Source organism: Egretta garzetta, unplaced genomic scaffold (genome assembly GCF_000687185.1).
Source record: "Egretta garzetta isolate BGI_Z169 unplaced genomic scaffold, ASM68718v1 scaffold589, whole genome shotgun sequence".
Lineage (NCBI taxonomy): Eukaryota > Metazoa > Chordata > Aves > Pelecaniformes > Ardeidae > Egretta > Egretta garzetta.
The window spans coordinates 1,622,422-1,645,611 of NW_009266282.1; the positions used below are offsets into that span (position 1 = coordinate 1,622,422).

At 44.3% G+C, this 23,190-nt stretch overlaps 1 pseudogene; it reads left to right on the forward strand.

Annotated features, from left to right (window-relative positions):
* The first annotated feature begins 2,112 nt into the window (after nt 1-2,112).
* On the forward strand, nt 2,113-21,903 carry LOC104133814 (annotated as a pseudogene).
* Nucleotides 21,904-23,190: the final 1,287 nt, after the last annotated feature.

Here is a 23,190-nt window from a genome sequence, read left to right on the forward strand (position 1 = left end):
GGCGTCTTCGATGGTCTTCCACGAGGTCCCCCCGCAGTCTGAGACTGCAGCCTTTTTTATAGAGCACAGTCCAGCACATGCGCACACATTTTGCGCGCTTTCCTTTTGGTGGGCTCCGCTCGCGCGCTTTCTTGTTGCTGGGCAGGGGGAGGGTTCTGCTTGCACGCTTTAAGTGGCAGCAAACTGCAAGCCTTGGTGGGCACGCGGCCCCGCCTGGGTGTCCACTGCCTCAGCCAGCCTGCAGGCTGCCTTGCCTGCGGCAAGGCTGATCTTCGCGCTGATCTTCGCACATTACCAAAAAAAGGAGAAAGCTTTCAGACAGTTAGCTGGCTATTCAGTTTCCCACACCCAGGCGCGGCAGAGCCTATAGCCCCAGGGATTTGTGTGAAAGTGGTGCTCTGGGTCACAAGTGCTCACGACTAAGCAGAGCTGCGCTGTCCTAGCTGGCATGCAAAGGTGGCTAGTGCCTAGCATTTTGGTGGCTACTGTGTCCCCTTACCAATATCCATCTCATCTGGGAATTGCAATCAGCTGTGTCTAAGAACCTGATAGCACGGTGTGACATGGCTTCTACAGCTCCTTTTGGCAGCAAGGGCTGTGAACATCCTAGGCAGCCAAAGCGGTATTTGAAGCTAAATTTCTGTAGCATGTTCAGGGTTTGGCATTCATGAAACCATCTATCCCTGCCTAGATTTGGGTGTTGTTCTTTCTGATTAGCCTCTATTTAGCCATGTTTTGTCACACCATACTTCAGTCATGGCCTCTCCTCCCATCCTCCCTGACCCATGCAGCTGGGAAGCCACAAGAATTGCCATTGTTGATCCTACATGAATCCTCATCACCTTTTTCCCTGGTTGTGGCCTCCAGCCCACAGGTACGTGCTTTGTGTTCCCTTGCCACTGTGCAGCTCTGCCCAGGCATCCTGCAAGCAGGAGCAGATCCTTTCTGGACTATTACTTCCTTGACATATGGGGGAGAGTAGGTATGAGTGAAGTGCCAGCTGTTGTCATAGCTGGCAGGACCCAGTAGAGGGAATTCTCATAACAAAGAGTCTACAAACCACAGTTAGATCCTGGAGTGACTAAAATTTGAAAAAAAAGGGGCTCCTTTCTTTGCATACTGTATATGGCAGAAAATGAACATGAACTGGTAAGCAGGCAAGCATGTCGATCCCTTCCTTCCAAATATAGGGAAGGGGCCGAGCTAAGGGAAGCTGCTGAGGCTATAAGAGCTGTCAGGGAGAAAGCTGATCCCCTGGCTGTGCTCGTGGCCGTGCTGCGACTGACCTGCAGAGGGGTGGAGGGCTGCTGCTGCAGGTGCTGCTCCCTGTGCCCGGAGTTTCACAAGGCTCTGCCACTGCTGTAGATTCCCCACTGGGCCATTCCTTGGGTAGGGAGGGACTGGTACCTGCGGTTTCCTTCACTGGTCCTCAGCTGGAGTGGTTGCTGGCAGTAAGTAAGTAAGAAGTATTGGGCCTTCAGAAAGGGTGTAGCCTTTCAGAGATCAGAGATGTCAGCCTGTTCCTTCCTTCTTTCTGTCGACTGATTGTTGAGGTGAGAATTTAAGGCATGAAAACTAATGACCGGCATGAGCTGGCTCTTCCCTTGTGCTCGCTGTGGGCAGGTCTCTGTTCTTCCCCCTGCATGAGCTGCTCTGACGGGCCATGGCACGCGTCCCTTCCTACCAACTACGGCTGCTCACCAGAGACTAGAACAGGCTCCATGTTAACAGGGAGGGAGGGAGGGAAGTCATAAATGGAGAACTGGAAGAAAAACAGATGTCAGGGCTTCAGTCTTATTAAGGACTATGTGAATCCCTCAGAAGGGAGAGATCCCTTTTGCTGCACTTCCCCCCAGGGACCCCTCCTGCTCCTTTGAGCATGGATCCCCTTTCCTTGGGGCCATGAAGGGTGGCAGCATTTCTTTGTTGCTTTTGCACATTCCAGATTTGAAAGGCAAATGTCTCCCTCAAGACCTTGCGGCACACATTTGAGAGATGGGAAGGGTGCTCTCAGCAACTTGGGAAGGCTGGTGGATGTTCAGCTCCACTCTGCTCGACCCTAAGGACCGTGCAGGGGACCACCACAGCAGCGTCTGTCTTTCAGCTTCAGTCATGAGCAGAGATGCTGGCATGAAGGTTTTTGGTGAGGCTGTACTGTGACTCTGAAAATCAGAGAAAGAGAGAATTGAAGCCCAGAACCAGCCACTTGATGCCAAGACTACTGCTTGTGGCTGACCCTGAGGTGGAGTACACCAAAGGAAAGATCAAGGCTGCCCAGGAAGGAAGATAACTGTTGAGACAGGACAGTAAAGTGCATTCCTCCTGGCCCTCCTCCCTGCCCTGCTGAGGACATCTGCCAGGGAGGGAAGGGCCACAGAAAGCATGAGACTAGCTCAGGCAAGAAATCTGCCCTGCCCTGCACCCTGTCTGGGCTCAGCACAGCTTCCAGAGGAATTCCTTTGGATGCTGGGATGAAAACATCCATTGGATAATTATTCTTTGTTTAGGCTTTAGAGATCAGGCAATGCTCTGGAACAGGTTGGGTTGTAGTCTTGTCAGTCTTAGCGTTCCTCAACTGCTGCTTTTAACCCTTCCTCACCTAACACTGTCATATCCACTGATAAATTCCTTCCTTTACTGGTGGCAGAGCAGGCAGCTACTTTGAATGTCCCCTTTGCATGTGAAATTACCATCAGTGTCCCTGGCTGCACAGTTTCCTAGAGGAGCCTACAAGGTGTTAATTTTGCAAAAATGCCGAAATGCCTTAGCATCTCGTGTCCTGATAACTTTTGTAAGAATAGCTGCAGCAGCCCGAAGAACCACCTCAGCCAGCTCCTTGGCAGGTAGGTGCTACAAGATTTTTGAGAAAGCAAATAAAGACTAAAGCAGTCATCCGTTGGTTCACCCCCAGCCTCCAACAGTCACAGGTGTGTGACTGAGCAGAGGCCGCAGCAGGATACCGCTTTCCTGGGGGCTGGCTTTTTTATAACCCATTTGAGCTTTTTGCCTCAGTAGTGTCCTTGTCCTGTGGGAAAGATTTCCACTGTTTAAAATTGGAGAATGTGTAAAGTGCTTCCTTTTCTGTGCAATATGCAGCCTGGGAATTTCAGTTTATTTTTTCACAAGGAGAAAAAGTAAATTATTCTGCCTTGCTATGGCCATGGTTCTCTTTGCTATTCGTGACTTTTCAGACTTCAAAAGTGTCTCCTTTTGTGCTCTCCTCACAGAAAAGCTGTTTCATACCTGTGACCATCTTTGTTTCTCTTCTCTGGATCATTTTTAGTACAACTATATCCTTTCTAAGAGGTGTGATCGGTAATGAAGGTGTGAATGAATTTATGGACACATTCTACATAACACTCTTTTTTTTTCCTTTCTTTTCTAATAATTCCTAATATTGCAGAGCTTCCTGCCCTCTTCTGGGCACTGAGCTGACATTATGTTAGAAACCTCTGTAGTGACTCCTGGGTATGTCCTGCCAGTAGCAGTTAATGCACTATCTCTTGTTCTGTATGGAGACTTTCCATGAACCCTAATTGATCAAGTGTTTGACTGCTTTAGGAAGGTATTTAGGGACACATATTACACAGCTGCTTTTGAAAACTGTGCTTGTAATTCCTTCTTTCTCAAGAGAAGCCAAAGATCATTCCACTAGTTGGGACCTGAGCTTGGATATGGTGTTCAGTCTTTCCAAATCGAATATGATTGCAGTAACACTATTTCCTCCCTGGATTGGACTAGTCAGCCTGGAGCAGTCCATGGGAGCAGCAATTGCAGCATAAAAGTAATGGATAAAAGCAATGGGAAAAGCCATCTGGAGAAATGACCACAGGCTTTTTAAGCTCCCCCATGGTTTGGTGTGGCCAAGATGAGCTGCTGCCATCTGTGTACATCTGCTTCCCTGCACATCTGCCCCCGCCCAGCATATCCACAGGCTCTGGCTGTGCGGCAGGACAGCCCCCACAATGTAAGCCAGGAGACAATGTTGTCTGGTAGGGCTGGAGCCTTTGTTTAACTGGGGGGGCAACAGGCTGGAGTGGAACAAATCTCTTCCAAGGAAGGATTTGCTGTTGATGAATCTCGTGCCATTAGTGCCCTGTCTCTCTGGCACTGTGCAGTGTGAGTCTTGCCATGAATCCACCTCAGTTTGACAGAATTGAGGATGTGGCCATGTTGACCCACCTGCATGAACCTGCCATCCTCTACAACCTCAAGGACCACTACAGCTCCTGGATGATCTATGTAAGTTCCCTCTCATGGCAAAGGAGAAAACCCAGCTGCCAGGAGATGGACTTCAGTGGCTTTTCTTTTTTTTTTTTTTCCTGCAGACCTGCTCAGGTCTCTTCTGTGTCACTGTCAACCCCTACAGGTGGCTGCCAGTGTACAACCCAGCGGTCGTGTTGGCCTACCAAGGCAAGAAGCACCAGGAGGCCCCTCCACACATCTCCGTCTCTGACAATGCCTATCAGTTCATGCTGACTGGTGAGGTTTCCTATTTTGACCATCCTCATAGAAAAACCCACTGTGTCAGAAACACTGCTTCTGCCAAATGTTATTCCTTATCTGCCATGGGCTCAGTTGCCTCTGCTGTCTCGTGAAGTGTGCTACCCCAGTTCCTTGTTCTGTGTCACGTTGCGGGTTATCTCCTTGGGCTCTCAACTATTGTACTGTGGAATTAGATGTGCCTACTTTATCTCTAGGTGATGCAAAACCAGCTCCGGACAGTTTTTCCCTGTCTTCTGAAGTAGATTTTTTATTTTTGAAGTGCTGTGCTGTTGTACTGCACATTATCTGTATTTTTGGTCTAAATACTAAGCTGAGCATCATAACAGGAACCACTGCAAAGGGCAGTTGCACTTGGATAGGACACGCTATCTGGAAAGTCCTTAATTAGCTTCCGCTACTCAAAAAAGGCAGTAAGACCAGGGGCTAATACACAGTTGGGACCACAACAAATACAAGCCACCAGAGCTTCACCTGGACTGAAACCACATCTGGGGGACTGGTGTCTGGGAAGAATCAGAAGCTCCAGTTTCTTCACATGGACCCTGTGGCTGAGAGATGAGAGCTCTGACCACGGGAGAAATTCTGCCGCAATGTAGTCACTTTGTCCTGCCATGTTGCCCAGAGTGTTTTTCAATAATTATTCAAATATTCTCGCAGACTATGCTGGAGGATGAAATCATCAGTGCTAACCCGCTGCTGGAGGTCTTCAGGAGTGCCCAGACTGTGCGAAATGACAACTCCTCACGTTCTGTGAGTCGTCATGTTTCTCTCTGCCCTCCTGCATTTCTAATCCTGTTTGCCTGCTTGTTACCTGCAACCGGGAGCTGGGAGGAGTGTCCTTGCTGACAGATTCCTAGGCTGGTTGTCAGATGTTGATGTGTTTGCAGATTTTTCATGCTCATAGCTGCATGAGCTGCAACAAACTGTTCTGCTTTATCTGTCTTTGAATATCTAAGATAATTCAGACTGATTTGGAGATGCTGTCACTGAGATTCCAGAGACAAAACCACTCTGGCATGTTACCCTGGGAATGCTGCACTGACCACTGCCTTTTGCCTGCTTGCCAGGGTAAATTCATTCGTATTCATTTGGGTACCTTGGAGAGATGGCTTCTGGTGACATTGACACCTGTGAGTGAATGAGGTGGGCTTATACTTTGCTATAAAGTGAAGAAGAGCTTGCGGAATTTATAGGTGCATATGTATTACAGACTTGCTGGAAAAGTCAAGAGTCACCTTCCAGCTGAAAGCTGAGAGAAGCTACCACGTCTTCTACCAGATCCTCTCCATTAAGAAGCCTGAACTGCTTGGTAAGGACAGCCATCACCTGGTGACATTTTACAGTAAAATCAATGTGGGAAACTTTTCCTTAAATATGCCGGCTCAGTGACAGAGTCCAGTGGCTCCTGCTGGCCCAGCACCCAGCTTCTCCTCTGAGGTGCCTCAGGCTGTGCAAAGCACTGAAGCTTTCATCCTGTGCTTACTTGTGTCATCCACATTCAAGCATCAGCTATGACTGGGTTACCAAAGCTGTATGCAGCATGATTATCTCTGTATAACTGTGTTGTACTAGGGGTTACTCCACCTCCAGTTTATCTTCCCTGGATAAGTTCTAATTCAAACTGTGTGCAGGTGAAGGTACAGGGGTGGATGATTTACTCTGCCTTACACTGTTCTTGCTGGTGTGGAAGGTCCAACTTACATGGGACAGATCCTGTGAATAATCTTCAATAGAAAGCTGAGAAATTCCCTGGGTGCAGGATGGCCAGATATCCTGACCTACAAACCATCTGTCTCAACTCTTCATCATATGAGCAAAAGTTCTTCCCCGTATCCAGTATAACCCCTCCAGCATTTTCCCCTTCCCACTACCAAGGCATACCCTACCCATGCCCCTGTATCTGTCCCAAACCCTGTTGCTGCACACTTGACTACTGCACTCATCCTTGCTCCACTCTGCCCATCCCTCCCAACTATCCACAGAACATTTCCCAGTGTGGAGCTCCTACCCCCATCCTCCTGCTATGTGCCCTCCCGATGTTTACCACCTCCCTCTTCCCTTCCCAGAGAGACTGCCATGTGCTGCTGTCTCCCTCCCCATAGAATCTGTATTTAGTGACATGGTCACCCAAAAACATCGACAATGCAGGCTACATCAATCATGTGCTGCACAGCACAACTTTTCTGTAAGCCTGGACCACCCATGATATATCTTTTATGCTATTATCAAAACCCTTCAGGGATACTCTGGCTGACCTTGCCTTGACATCTCTATGAAATAAACTGATTTGAGACAGTTTAACAATATTAACACATTTACTCAAATATTAGTTCAACAGCCTGGAGCAGCTGTGCATCAGCTTCACCAATGAGAAACTGCAACAGTTCTTCAACCACCACATCTTTGTGCTGGAGCAGGAGGAGTAAAAGAAGGAGGGAATTGAATGGACATTCATTGACTTTGGGATGGACCTGGCTGCCTGCATTGAGCTTATAGAAGAGGTGAGTTTCTTACGCAGCTTGTGCAATCACACAAATCAGATCTGGAAGGGGTTCTCAAGAGTGTTTGCACTGAGCGGCTTCAGTACGCTCTCTCTGTGGAGCTTCCAGGTCTCCTTACCTCCTCCCTTTCTTTAAATGTAACCCTGTGATTAATTATCCACTGACTGGAAATGTATTCTGCCTTCTAAAAAGACAATGCTTTTATTCCTCTGTTCTGTCTCTCTTCCTTCCAGATCATTATAAATTCTCCTTTCATTGTCATGTTTACCCCAGTTGTCTTCTGTCTTTGCATATTGATTCCTCCTCAGGTTTTCCTCTTGGTTAGATTCAAATGTTAGGAAGCCTCATATCTGCTTGCTTTTTGCTCCTTTTGGATAAGGAGACATCACTACTGTATTCCAAGAAGTTACTGCACAGTTTTTGCTTGGCTTTCTTTGTTTTCCAGCCAACGTCTGTGTAGTTCAAACCCCTATTTAAGAAAATCTGGTGCTTTTGAATATCTTGCCAGTTGTTCACAAAAAGTCTTGCTTACCTGCTCCTCCCAAGCTAATTCTCTACAAAATACCTCCAGTATTTTAATTTTACCATTTTTTCACTCCCTATTATTACAACTTATATTCAACTTATTCAAAACCACCTTTTTTCTATTCAGCCCATAGGTATCTTCTCCGTCCTGGAAGAGGAGTGCATGTTCCCCAAGGCAACTGACACCTCTTTCAAGAACAAGCTCTATGATCAGCATCTGGGCAAGCCCAACAATTTCCAGAAGCCCAAGCCTGTCAAAGGCAAGGCTGAGGCCCACTTCTCCCTGGTGCACTATGCTGGCACAGTGGACTACAACATCTCTGGCTGGCTTGAGAAGAACAAGGACCCCTCTGAACGAAACTGTTGTGGGGCTGTACCAGAAATCACCTGTGAAAATTTTATGCCATCTTTATGCCATCTTTGCTCCCATAGATGAAGGTAAGATCAGAGGATTATGTCTCATGTCTGGTGTTTCCAGGTGTAGCTATCACCTGACTTGACTCAGTATTGAGTCATTACTCATGCTCTGTGTGTTAGATCCACAATTATAACACTGGCCAAGGGATCGACAGCAGCACCTCGGTTGGACTGTCATCTCATTTTCCAGCTGAAGGTGGTGGTATTAAGAAAAAAGAAACCAATAAAATGGGCTCTTCCTTCCAAACTGTTTTTGTACTCTTTCGGGTAGGTGCATTCTCTGGCCCAGCATGGGCCAGCTGCAGAAAAAGCCGAGCAGGCCATCCTGTCAGTCCTGTCTGCACTGGTTCACCATTACCACTTTCTCTGTTGCCATACAATAGTGTGGAAAGTTACCTTTGGGAGCTGGTAAAGCTTAATGTGCATTCTGCTTTGCTGATGAGGTCCAGTAGGATGATGGTGGAGCAGGGGAGTCGTGCTTTGATCAGGTTGCACAGTTTCAAGACAGCCCAAACTGTCTTGGCTTTGACCTTTAGTGCTAATGGCATCCTTCCCTTATTTGGCTGTGCTTGGCTTCTTCCAGGATGTGTCTCTCTGAGTACAGGGTGTTGTGTGGCAACCAGTGCCTTGCAGTCAGGGTGGGCAACACAAATTAGGTGTCACAGCCCCTTGACGCTGCTGTGACACAACCATATCCTGGGGCCAGGAACAGGCTCAGCCCTTCCTGGCAGGATGAGGAGTGCAGCATCTACCTGGCGGTGACATAGGCCATACGCAGAGTACATCATTATTGCATGAGACAATTAAAGAAATGCAATGCTCACAAAAACTATCCTGCAGAGCAGATGACTTCTGATGTCATAGACAAACATTGATTTTGTGGCTCAGTTCTCTTTTGAATATATATAACTAATAAATCTAAGTGATAAAAACAACAAATCAACCCATTCATTCATTCGATCAACAGTTCATTTCATCAAGGAAGACCACTATTGGTATCCTGGAATACTGTTTGTTTCTTTCCATCCTTGTCCTGTTTAATAGCTCTTACAATTCACTTCCAGTGACTGAGGACATATTTTCATTTTAAGACAGAAGGAAAGTTTATCAATTGTATTGTACAGGATTGTAGAATATTCACTATAAAATTAAGGAAAAACTTCTGAACTTTTTATTTTTCATCAGAGTCAAATCATATTGAGAATATTTGCATTATGTCTTGAAGTCATATAGAGATTGCAAGTGATCTTTTTTACAGGAAAATCTAAGTAAGCTGATGTCCAACTTGCGAAAAACTCATCCTCATTTTGTGCATTGTGTCATACCCAATGAAGCAAAGACCCCAGGTAATTAATAAAACATAGATTAGGCATTGACAGAAAGACCAATTGATCAATGCTAGAAAAATCAATGTGACCCCATGTGCTCTGTCATAGGCCTGATGGATCACAAGCTCATTCTGCACCAGCTGAGATATAATGGTGTTCTGGAAGGCATTAGAGTCTGCAGGAAAGGATTTCCTAACAAGATATTGTATGGGGATTTTAAACAAAGGTCTGCAATAACATTCTTGTGTTTGCTTTGAGCCCAATTAATTTGAGAGAAGAGTCTTGCTAAACAAGTCAGTGATGTAGTTCTTAGGAAAAGACTATTTTAATATTTAACAACTATGGAAAGTATGAAGACATATCTAATAGCATGGTCTGTGTGGGCAATGCCCACCCAAACACCTTCCTGAACACTGTATGCCAAAACATATTTTCACTTCATTCAGGTTCATCTGCATGTTTGGGTATTCTTTGCTTAAATTCTCAAGTTTGACATAAGTGTGTTTCAGCAAAAATATGGGGGTGGTTTAGACCACATCCTATATTTAACCATTATCTAGTAGAAGTTTGAAGAATGTTGTTTAAATAATTCTAACCAGAATGGTGTTGCTGACAGGAAATTGTGTAAGACCTGATACGACTTTTTATGAAATTGTAAGCTTGACTGGGAAATGTAGCTACATGAACAAAAAAGGCTTCAGCAGTACAGGGCTAACATTTCTATAGAACCTTAGCTACATTAATTTATAGATTAAAAAAAACCACACAATCAAACAGTTTTAACTCAGGAACTGCCATGCAAATAAGGCATTTATAAAGGGTTGCTAAATTTAGGGCAACCCAGCTGGGGTCATTTGCTTGTTGTATTTGAAGAAAGGCAAATGTAGGGTCAGATCTCTTAAGAACAAAGTAAACCACGCTTACAGCACTGGAAGGGTATCTGGAGAGCAGGGATACTGGGAAGGGTAGCAGTGGCATTTTGGGCAGTCAGTGAAGACAACTGCCCAAGGCAGTGATGTGGGTGGGCAGATTTGTGTGGGGGTAAATGGAGGCATGCTGAAAAGAATAGGGGGTGGAGTAATCTCTCAGCGTAGGATTAGGAAAGCCATTGCTAGATACTATGTCTAATTCTGGTTTACATACTTTGGGAGGAATGCAAGAAGCTGGGTATGGTCCAAAAAAGAGCTTCAGGATAAATGTGAACTCAAGTACAGTGAAAGATTTAAATCAAACTATTTAACTCATTATATGTTAACAGCAGATTTGTTTGTGGTGTAGAGAACCTACAGGTGTAAAGATCTCTGAATATGCAGGAACCTGTTGCCTAAGAGGCAAACTCAAAACAAGAGTCCAGGGGCGGGACCTGAAAAAGGCTGTAGTTGAGGTAGCAGTGAAGTATGCTTTCCCTGCCGTGGGGGTGAACAGCGTACCTGGGACATGCTCAAGGTTTGAAGGCTTCAAATAAGATTGAAATTTCTTTTTAAAGAAAATATGTACCAGATTAATCACAAGATGGGGGCTGGATGAACAAGACACTGGGAGGACTGTGTGCCTGTATTATACAGGAGGTCAGATTAGAAAATTGCATCCATGTCCCTATTCTTAAAATCCATTAATTTTTTGAATTTACAGCTAATCCAGTGAGCTGGCCCCCTAGGTTAGTGTAAATGACTGTGACACGGATGAGCAGGGTCTCCCAGGCCCAGAGAACAGACTCTCCACGCCCTCCATCTCAGTGAGGACTGCAACACACGCTGGGAACCTACTGAACTGTCCTGCTTCTTACTGGCTCACTGTTGAAGGCTGGAGGTGTGGGTCAGACTCAGCCCTCCTCTGTACCCTCAAAGTGACAGCCACACGTGTAGCATGATATCAACAGGTAAACATTTTTCCTTTGTTTTGTCAGATACCGCCTTCTGAGTGCTGGCATAATTCCAGAAAAACAGCTTATTGACTGGAAAGAGGTGTGTGAAAAGTTGCTGCCTTCCATTGAGGTAGATCATGCTCAGTACAAATTTGGACACACTAAGGTAAGCATTTAATTTTTCCACACAATGAGAAATCATTCATTGCATTAAAACGCAAGCCCAGCAATGACTGATCTCTGTTCCTTGACTGCAGGTGTCCTTCAAGGCAGGTTTGCCAGGCGTCCTGGAAGAGATGCAGGATGATTGCTTAGGACAACTGATCATGCAGACACAGGCTTTATGCAGGGGATACCTCAGGAAACCTGAACTGAGAAGTATGATAGACCGAAGATGTGTGTCTTCTGCAAGGTCTGGTTTCTCAAAGATGTGATTTTTTTCACAGTACTGATGGATCGCTTTGATTTCAGGGAGTCCATCATCTTCTGCATCCAGTACAACATCCGTGCATTCATGAACATCAAGCACTGGCCCTGGATGAAGCTATTCTTCAAGATAAAACCCCTCTTAAAGAGCCTGGGAACTGAGAAAGAAATGGCCATAATGAAAGAAGAGTTTGAGAGAACGGAAGAAGAACTGGCTAAATCAGAAACCAAGAGGAAAGAACTGGAAAAAAAATGGTGACTCTGGTGCAAGCAAAAAAGGACCTGCAGCTGCAAGTACAGACTGTATGTAATATAAAACCATTTTTGGCTCCTCAGATTACATCAGTTTTGTCTGAATGTTCAGGGCTGAACAGCGCTGAATGGAAATTCTGTTATTTCATGTTGCAGTTGCATAATGAGCAGGTGGTTTCTGCAAGTGTTAGTTCCAATGGGTGACAATGAAACAGATTTCTGTTCTCTATGAAAAGGAACACGAAAATTTGGCTAATGCTGAAGAAAGATGTGACCAGCTGATCAAAGCAAAATTCCAGCTGGAAGCAAGAATAAAGGAGGTAATGGAAAAACTGGAGGATGAAGAGGAGATAAACGCTGATCTGGCAGTCAAAAGGAGGAAACCGGAGGATAAATGCTCTGAGCTGAAGAAACATGTTGGTGACCTTAAGTTAACATTGGCCAAGACTGAAAAGGAAAATCATGCCACAGAAAACAAGGTACTTGTTATTTCTGCTATTTGTGTGTTTAATAATAGTTTAATAATAGTTAATAATAGTCCATATATAGGATGTAAAGGTGCAGTCAACCTGAACTATAACATGATGTGGTATAAGGAAATCTATAGGCCTACTGTTAAATTTGGTTGCCTCTATTGTGCAGGAAAACCAACCTATAAGCATCCAAACATGAAAGTTCAGCATTGCTTTGTGACTTCAGAAGCGTTGATATATAAGCAGATATAGTTTGACCATATCATGCAACTAATTAAGTCACTTTGGTAGCCTAGCAACAGGTTTATTGCCTTTGTGTCATCACTAGCCTATATAAAAGCCAAAATTATTAGGGATTTCAAGTATTTTGCCATACAATCGGTTAAAAATCTAACTGAAGAAATGACAGGTTTGGATGAGACTATTGTGAAGTCAAGGAGAAAAAGGCCCTGCAAGGAGCCCACTGGCAGGCACTGGATGACCTGCAGATGGAGGAGGACAAATTAATACCCTCACCAAAGCCAGGATCAATCTGGAGCAACACGTGACCCATGTGAGCATGTTCAACACGAGGAGAAGGGGCAGATTCTTCAGTTGTTCCATCAGCCATCTTTGTATATGTTTGTGGTACAGGTTGAAGGATCTTTAGAACAGGAAAGAAAAGTTTATATGGATCTTGATCGAGCAAAGAGAAAGCTTGAGGGAGACTTGAAACTTGCCCAGGAAACCATAATGGATCTGGAGAATGATAAACAACATTTAGATGAAAAATTAAGGAAGTATGAGAAAAAAAATTAGTGACAATTTACTATTTGTTTTTAACTGGACATATTTTCTTCTTATTAAAAGACCATTTCCTTCACAGGAAAGGCTTTGAATTTAACCAGATGCAAAGTAAAATTGAGGAACAGCAGAATTCAGTTGCAGAAGAAGATCAGAAAATTGCAGGCAAGAGACTTTATGGAACTACTTCATCATTACTTGTTTAAACTGTGGCAGCATGAATAATACTTGTCCACAGTTGGTTGCTGATAAAATCTCCACCCGAGTCGCAGTAATTGCCTTGATACGTTGTAATAATTTTCTCCACACAACAGAAGGCTGTGATCTAAACTTTGTATGACTTGACCCACCAGTCTTTTCCTGTTGGTAAGCCTTCATGTATAATGGTGAAATTTATTAGAAATAAATCAAAGGAAATGAGTTAATGAGTGACACTTTAAAGTTCATATGCCAATTGCGAGCATTATTTGTGTACGTAAATAATTCCCAGAATGATGTGACATAGCTTGCTGATTCCATGGAAGGGGACTGGGAATCTGGGACAGGCCCAAATGATTTGAGCACCCTGTTAGAACTGCACTTTCTCCTCCAAGCGTGCACGTGTTCACTGTGTGTACAGTATCTGTGCATGTGCTACCCTCTTCATGAGCTTGTTACTGCTCCCATGCAGACTTCTTGGAACAGTGTGAATGACATGTGTGAACAGTCCTTGGTCTGGCTGACTGAAAGGGCAGACATCTCAAATGAAAATTCTACTGAATTGGCTTAAACTGACCTTCTGAATTTTAGGGATTTTACACAATAGCAGATCAGGGAGCGCTGATATATACTACCATGTGCCAGTCACCCGGTCCTGATGGAGCACAGGTAGCTCTGGTCCTCTGGCAGAAGCAATGATAAATTTGGTTTCTTGTAGCACTGCGTGCAAATGGCTGCGTGGAAAAAAGTAGGGAAACCTACCTGGAATCAGGAGGAATATTACTAATTATTATGAAGTGGGTTTAGGAGAAAAGGAAGAAAAGGGAAAAAGAGGAAAGTTCCCTATGATGTGGGCCAAGCAGGACCAGAGACTTACAGTGACCCAGAAGCTGAACAGCAGAGAAGAGAGAGTTTCTGGAGCAGATGAACAGAGAAAGGAGAGGTCAAGTAAATATTGATAATAGGGGTAGAAAAGCAGAAGAAATTACTAAACCTGTGCAAAGCAGTAGAGAGTATTAAAGTGTTCAGTAGAAGATATGGTAAAATGGAATAGGAAGAATCATAGAATCGTTTAGGTTGGAAAGGGCCTTTAAGATCATCAAGTCCAACTGTTACCCTAACTCTGCCATCCCACCACTAAACCCTGGCCCTAAGCACCTCGTCTGCCCAGCTTTTAAATAATACCCCCAGGGATAGGAATTTTCCCCCTTCCCTGGGCAGCCCCTTCCACTGCTTGACAACCCTTTCAGGGAAGGAATTTTTCCTAATGTACAACCTAAATTTGCCCTGGCCCAACTTCAGACCATTTCCCCTCATCCCATCACCCGTTACCAGGGAGAAGAGACTGACCCCCACACAGAATGAGCTAGAAAGAGTGATAAAACTTGGGGAGAAACATTTAGACTTAGAGACAGGATGGCCAATTTCCTTAATGTTCTTTTAAAAAAGGATATAAGTATAGAACAAATTTAGAAGCGATAACAAGCAAGAAAGGAAAGAGAAAGGAAGGTTTGAAACTGTAGAGAAGCTAAGTGCTATGCACTGAAGTAGTTAAAGCTGAGACAGTTGTGGATTAAGCATGTGTATGTGGAAGTCAAACAGTAAAACTCAAGATTAAAGTAGAATAGGACTGAAGATGAAGGAGATAGAATAGATAAGTTTTGGAGGAGATATATCTGCCTCATAATTTCATTACTAAACCCTGCATTACTCTAAGACTAAGGATGACACAGTAAAAAAATACCTGCAATGAGAATGGTAACATAAGAATGGTAAAAGTATATACATAGAAGGTAAAGATAAGATAAAGGTAGCTAAGATAAAGAAAAGATAAATGGTAAGATAAACAACGTTGTGTGATTCCACTTGTCTGTTACTGATTATTATTTATATATATGAATGTTTTCAGGATGCTTAATCTGGGCAGTACTGGCAACTTGTCTTCTCTTGTAACAGGTGAACTACGCCATCCACCAGAAGAGAAAGAAACCATAACATTGAGGCTGTCTGGAAGCCAGCAGGCAATTGCACAGCAGATGGAAGAACTTAGAAGGCAGCTAGAGGAAGAGATTGAGGTAGTGCCAGCTACTGAGCATGTGCTAAGGCTTCAGGATGTATCAGGACCTCAGTTCATTTACAAAACGCTTTCGGAAGTTTGTAAGTATTGTTGCCTCAGTCTAACACAGTAAAATTACTACTGGGCAGAATGCGTACAGTAAGCACTGTGTTTAAGTGCTTTTCTGAGGAGGTCTCTGATACATTAAAAGTGTTTTCACTTTTGGTTATTTTTTTCACATGTTTTTTAACTATAAAGCCATGGTCTATGTGATTTCTTTTGCTTTTGTAGCCCCAGGGAAGAAAAGCTGCAGCATATGCCAAAGTGAGAGCATCAGTCTTGGTCTTTTCTAGTGGTAGAGCTGAGAGAAGTGAAAGCAGCTGAAGATAGCTGTCTGAACACTTGTAAATCTCTGGCCCTTTGTCTCCTGCCCAAGCTGCAGTGACCATATTTTAGTGTGCAAGGTCATGGAGTCACCTGCTGGTCACAGCTAGCATAAATACATGATATTATGGGTAATTTTTAGGCCAAGAACGCCCTGGCCCACGCCTTGCAGTCTACTTGCCACAACTGTGACTTGCTCCGGGAACAATATGAGGAGGAGCAGGAAGCCAAGGGGGAGCTGCAGCGTGCCCTGTCCAAGGCCAACAGCGAAGTGGCCCAGTGGAGAAACAAATACGAGACGGATGCTATCCAGCACACGAAGGAGCTGGAGGAGGCCAGGAACATGACAGATGGGGTGAACTCTCCAGATGTTATGTACATTGTGGAGAACATAGACCTACTTTTAGTAGCCTGACCTAAATTATTTTATTGGGGTTTGCATATGCATTTAATTAAAAAAAGAATTCTGATACTATATGCATTAAATTAGTTACATAATACACTGATTTTCTGAATCATATGCTTGGTTTTTTTATATTCCTTAAGGAAAAAACTCTCTCAGAGTCTTCAGGAAGCAGAGCAGCAAACAGAGACTGTGCATGTTCTGTGTGATCTTCCTGAGTGTGCCTCCTTGGAGAAGATGAAGTTGAAGTTGCAGGGGGAGGTGGAGGATCTGGCAGTGGACATGGAGAGAGCAAACACGTTGGCAGCTGCCCTTGACAAGAAACAACAGAACTTTGATAAGGTGATAAGTGAGCATGGTATCTTTTAAGCCTAGCTTTCGTAGAAGAACAAATACTCCCTACTTAAGTCAATACTGAAATTGAGTTGAGTCGAAGTTACAAGCTCTCTAGAGCATGGCAATAGGAATTGTCCCATTTTCAGAGACTGCAGTGTTTATCCAGCACAGAACATAGCCACAAATAAATAACATTTTCAGTACTAGCGGGGAATGAAACATGTTGTCTTTCAGGTCATGGCAGAATGGAAGGGAAAGTACGAGGAGAGCCAGCTGGAGCTGGGAGCTCTCTAAAGAATCTCATTCACTGAACACAGAGCTTTTCAAAGTGAAAAATGCCTATGAAGAAACCTTAGATCAGCTTGAAACAATCAAACAGGAAAACAAGACTCTCAAGCATAAGTGTTTGGCCCTAATTCCCCATTAGCTGCTCACAGTCTTATAACAAGCACGCTCATGTCTGCAGGAGGTACGCTGGGTTACAGGACTCTTTCATTACTGTTCTCTCCATTTTAATGGAGAATATAAATGTCTCACCAGAAGTTGGCGAGCGAGTTTGTAAAGTGACTAAGCTAAAAAAGTAAATGTCCTGGCCCTCTGTTGTCTGCTGCAGAGATGTAAGATCAAGGGCATTTAGGTGCCACTCCCAGGTTAAGGTGGTGCCCTCAAGAGGCTGTACAGCTTGTGAAAGGGAATTTTACAGATGCGCTGTGAACATATAATGACAAGACCTATAGTGTTACTCTGATGGCCTATCCCAGGACATAAACGCATGCAGGTGTCTCTGCATGAGTTGGCCGTGTCTGTTTCTATCTGTACATGCACATACATACACATATACAGCTGTGTACACGTGTACGTATGTGTATACATATGTGTGTATATGCAGGTATACAAAAGGGATGTTGAACACAGTCACAAAGCACAGAGTTCAGCTTCTCTGGCTATCACAGGCTGATGTAATTCTGACCTCACAGAGGAAATAGCTGATCTGAGCGAACAAATTACTGAACATGGTAAAATGATCAGAGACCATGAGAAAGCCAAAAAGCAAGCTGAAGTAGAAAAATCTGAGCTGTGGTTGGCTCTGGAAGAGGCCAAGGTGAGTTAGTTTACGTATTACTGGAAAAGTAGACAGCAGTCTGAACAGCTTTCTATTCCCTCTCCTGGGCAGTGGCTGTGTGCAAGGCTGATTGCCACAAACCTTAGGAATTTGTGTGAAGTCACTGAGTAACATCACAATGATTATGTTCTCTGAAATATTACTTTTCTGTTTGTTTATCCTGTTTTTCTTTTTCAAGGCAGCTCTTGAGCATGAAGAGTTCAAAATCCTTGGTGTCAACTGAGAACAGACTCTGATGAAATCAGAAATCAACAGAAAGATTTCTGAGAAAGATGAGGAGGTCAGCCAATTAAAAATGAACCGTCAAAGGACTGTGGAAACAATGCAGAGTGTTTTGGACACCAAGATCAGGTGCAGAAGTAAATCCCTAAGGCTGAAGAAGATGGAAGGAGACTTGAAGTTTAATCTGGAGAAGAGGAAGCTGAGGGGAGCCCTTATTGCTCCCTACAACTGCCTGACAGGAGGGGGGAGCCAGGGGGGATCGGGCTCTGCTCCCAGGGAACAGGTCATGGGACGAGGGGAAACAGCCTCAAGTTGTGCCAGGGCAGGTTCAGGTTGGACATTGGGAAAAATTCCTTCCCCAAAAGGGCTGTCAAGCACTGGAAGGGGCTGCCCAGAGAAGGGGTTGAGTCCCCACCCCTGGGGGGATTTAAAAGCTGGGCAAACGAGGTGCTTAGGGCCAGGATTTAGTGGTGGGATGGCAGGGTTAGGGTAACGGTTGGGCTTGGTGAGCTTAAAGGGCTTTTCTAACCTCATTGATTCTATGATTCTGTCCTATGATTCTATGATTGAATGAAATGGAGGTCCAGCTGAGCCATGCCAGCCACCAGGCTGCTGAGGCACAGGAACACCTGCAGAGCATCCAGGCAGTTCTCAGGATCTTGGTTTACCTTTCTGGTTGATCTATTTTTAAGCACAGTATCTGGGAAATGCATTAGGACAAAATTGGCTCTTCATATTTTAGGACATGCAGCTGCACTTGGACGATGCTCTCAGGACACAGGAGGACCTGAAGGAGCAGGTGGCCATGGTGGAGCACAGAGTAAACCTGTTGCAGGCTGAAGTTGAGGAGCTACGGGCAGCCCTGGAGTAGATGGAGCGTTCGAGGAAAGTGGCTGAGCAGGAGCTTCTGGATGCCACAGAATGTGTGCAGCTCCTCCATACCCAGGTCGTTTGCTTCGCTAAGGCAGACATGGTTTTGGGTCCAGAGATTCACAGAGTAAGGACGAATAGTGATTGATTGTTGTGGTTTAACCCGGCTGGCAACTAAGCACCACACAGCCACTCGCTCAGTGGGATGGGGGAGAGAATCGGGAAGAAGAAAAAAAAAAGGTTAGCGCCGTGGGCTGAGCTAGAGACAGTTTACTAAGAGAAAATAATAATAATAGTAATAATGAGAGTGGTAAGAGAATATACAGAATATACAAAATGAATGATGCACAATGCAATTGCTCGCCACCCGCCGACTGATGCCCAGCTCATCCCGAGCAGCGATCCCTCCCCAAGCTGTGATCACTCTCCCTGCAACCGACCGACTAACCCCCCCGAGCATGATGTTGCGTGGTATGGAATAGCTCTTTGGTCAGTTTGGGTTAGCTGTCCTAGCTGTGCTGTACTCCCAGCTCGTTACGCACCTGGCCGAGCAGGAGAAGCTCAAAAAGTCCTTGAGTAGACTGAGCACTACTTGGCAACAACTAAAAACATCAGTGTGTTATCCACATTCTTCTAGTACTAAATCCAAAGCACAGTAGTATGCTAGCTACTATGAAGAAAATTAACTCCATCCCAGATGAAACCAGGACATTGATGGTCTCTATGTGTAAGTGACTGAAAACAGACACTGAAGGCCCCTCTTTTTCTCCTTCCTAGAACACCAGCCTCTTTAATAGAAAGAAGAAACTTGACACTGATATGGCACAAATCCAGACTGAAATGGAAGATACTACTAATGACACAAAAAATGCTGAAGAAAGAGCAAAGAAAGCAATCTCAGATGTGAGGGCGTTACTGTGTTTTTCTCTTCGAATTTTCAGGGCTTCCTAATGTCATTGCTGCTGGGAGTTAGTGTAAATACCCTTGGTACAAGTCAGACAAAGAACCAGCCTGTGGGCCTGGTTGGAAAGGCTCCGTGTCAGAGGAGTATTACAGCAACAGGGAGCTTGCCCTGCTGACAGATGAGTTACTGGGGCTCTTGTCATCGTAATGAACTAAACCCACATTTAGTCAGCCTAAACCAAGTATCTTTCTCCAGTGCTGCATGAAATGTAAAACACAAAAAAATTCTGCACTACTGAAACCAGTGAAGTGTCTAATGTATTTACATATTTATCTTCTCAAAATCCTATTTAAGAACTTTCCAAATGAGAATTGTGAATTTCCATTCAAAATTGATGCTATATACTCCTGTGCAAGGCCAGTGAAGCTCAGCCAGGCAATTGGGCTGGGTGTATCATGGGACCCAACCTGCTAATGATTTTGATGCACAGGATAAAAACAAAATCTTAACAGTTAAAAACATTATTTGCAGTTAAAACAGAAGGAAAACTTCTCCACTTACTCATGAAAATGAAAAAAAAAAGATGATTGGTATTCTGTTTGAATACAGAAATAGAGTATTACAATGAATTATATACACACACAAATATATATATTTATACATACATAAAATTTCTAATGCATTTATTGTATTCTTGCATTTTTCAGTTTGGACTTTTTCAGGCATTTTACTGCCAAAGCAATTTGTTGGATTTTACATTATTTGTAAGTAATGTCACTCAGTATTTTACCAAAATGATTAATTTGGTTGTGTAGGAATCAAATGTTTGAGAGTAAAATATATCCAAGTTTTGTCTTAAATAACATAGATGGTTTTAAGCTATTTTCTGCCTTGTAGCACTGGCCATCCAGGCTGCGGTGGCAATACCAGAGCACACACTAAAACCCAGCATGCTGGCGCCATCACACTCTGTGTGTCTTATGCAGAGAAGCCTTTCAACAGTGCCATGCCCTGCTCCCAAGCTTTGCTTGGCTTCTGCTCTACCCCACGGCACCTGGGTGTCAATGAAGACCACAGTAATGACCAGACAGTGGGACAGAGCATTCACCTTTTCTGTCGTTCCAAGCTCCATGTGTGCAGCAAGGCAGATTTTCCCCATCCTTTTTCCTATTTCTAATCATGTTTCTACCACAGAAAAAAACAAAGCAGGAAATGCAGTGGCAGGAATTGTCGGCAGGAACCAGGAAAAAATCCTCAGGTGGTGCGCAGTATGCAGTGTCTCTATCACATTCTTCCATTTTCTTATGTCATCTCCCTTCCAAGGTGGCCATGATGGCAGAAAAGCGGAGTAAAGAGCAGGACACCTGCACCCACCTGGAGAGGATGAAAAAGAACCTGGACCAGATGGTGAAGAACCTGCAGCATCATCTGGATGAGGCTGAGCCGTTGGCTCTGAAGGGAGGCAAGAAAGAGCTCTTGAAGATGGAGGCCAGAGTGTCAAAGGTACCTCTCTTCTCTGAGTCCTGTGTGAGGACTCGAGCCAATTGTTGATTGATTCACCAGATCCAAGAGTTAAAAGCTGAGCTGAAGGAACATAAACGATCCACAGAGGCTATGAAAAACGTCCACAAATATGAATGGTGTGTCAAAGAGCTTACTTTCCAGGTGGGTTTAAATAGAAAGCAGTTCTCCTGAGGCTTTGTCTCCCAAGAATGTATAATTGCACATTCCCTTTCCACAGAATGAAGAACACAGGAAAAACATGATGAGGTTACAAGATCTGGTAGATAAACTGCAGATGAAAATCAAATCCTACAAGTGACGAGCTGAGGAAGCTGTGAGTCACTAAACTGAAGCAAATACTTATTTACCATTTTCTAGGACTGTCAGTTTAAAAGTTGGCTCTGTGCCCCAGCATGTCGCCAGATGGTTTTTAGTTCCTTTTGTTTTGCCATTTCAGGATGAACAAGCCAATACCAATCTCTCCAAATTCAGAAAAGCACAGGATAAGATAAAAGAGGCTGAGGAAAGGGCAGATATTGCTGACAGTCAAGTAAAGAAGCTCAGAGCTAACACTCGAGAAGTCCTTTATTAGGCCTCTACTGCAGGAGACAGGCGCGTAGTTTGTGCAAACAAGCTGGGCAGTGGAGTTGTGCCTTGACGGTGGGTATAGCCATCATTCAGAAAGGACAGTTCTGGAGCGAGGGGACTTTGGAGAAAGGCTGAGAGAGTTGGGGTTGTTCAGCCTGGAGAAGAAAAGGCTCCGAGGAGACCTGATTCTGGCCTGTCAAGAAAGACAGGAAAAGATTTTTTTACTAGGGCCTGTAGTGACAGGACAAGGGGCAATGGCTTTAAACTAAAAGACGGTAGGTTTAGCTTGGACATAAGAAAAAAATATTTTACAATGAGGTTGGTAAGACACTGGAACAGTTGCCCAGAGAAGCTGTAGATGCTCCATCATTGGAAGTGTTCAAGGTCAGGTTGGACGGGGCTTTGGGCAACCTGATCTGATGAAAGATGTCCCTACCCATGGCAGGGGTTTTGGACTAGATGATCTTTGAAGGTCTCTTCCAGCCCAAACCATTCTGTGACTCTCTGTCTCTGGCATATCAGGCTCTGGTGCCTAGCATGAGCCTTCTGGCTTGTTTCATCACATTTGTTTCAGATTTGAGAAACTGCCTTATGAAGTGAAAGTAATAAGAGCCAACCTAACTCCGAACATTCCTAAAACAACCTTCCTGTGAGCCTTAGGCAGAATTAATGTTCTAATTCAGAAATCTGCAGCAGCACTGTGTCCTTAGCTGAGCTTCCCGAGCAGTGTCTATCTCTAACCCAAGACTGATTGGTACAAGACCTAGAGCCTATTTTTCCTAGTGTGATCTGAACAGATATAACACCTTTTGACTTCACTAGTCTATCTCAGTTTGTTGTTGGAGGTAAAATATCTTCAGTCCACATTTTGGAAAAATTGCTGGTGCCTAGAGCAAGTCTCCAGGAAATGGAAAGCCTTATGGAAAGCCTTGGTTCCGGGCTGCCTGCTGCTAACCCACAGCATCCTCTTACATGTGCAGCATTTTAACTCTAGAAGAGATGCTACAGAGAACATGCCTTCTCCTGAAAGTTCTGGCCTATGACTCAATACACAATGTTGGTTCTGCCAGAGGCTGGAGTGCAACTTTCAGTGAGTCACTTAATGCCATGCTCCAGTAAAAGGCTTTGACTCCACAGGGCTTGTCAGGGTATCTTGCCAAGACCCCAGGGGAAGCACGTGGAAGGCTGAATCTAGGTTCCTGAGCCAAGTCTCTAGACTTGAGATTACCTTACAGAGGGAATGCTGAGTGTCTAATTGAATTGAAAGCCCAGACAGGGGCAAAACTTCAGATAACTCTTATTGAGCACCCTCAGGTAAAGGCAGGTGGAACAGGCTGGCTATGGGCAACTGCCTCTGCAATATCTTATAATTTTAGATCCTGCTTTGAGGTGCCTGATACTGTGCAGCATATACAGAGCCTGAGCACCTGGCATGAGTTCTGGATTCTGCTCTGGGAGGCCTAAGAATTAAGCATTGTAATACCTAAATCTTTTAATAGATTCAATGGATCAATACATCCTTTTACTC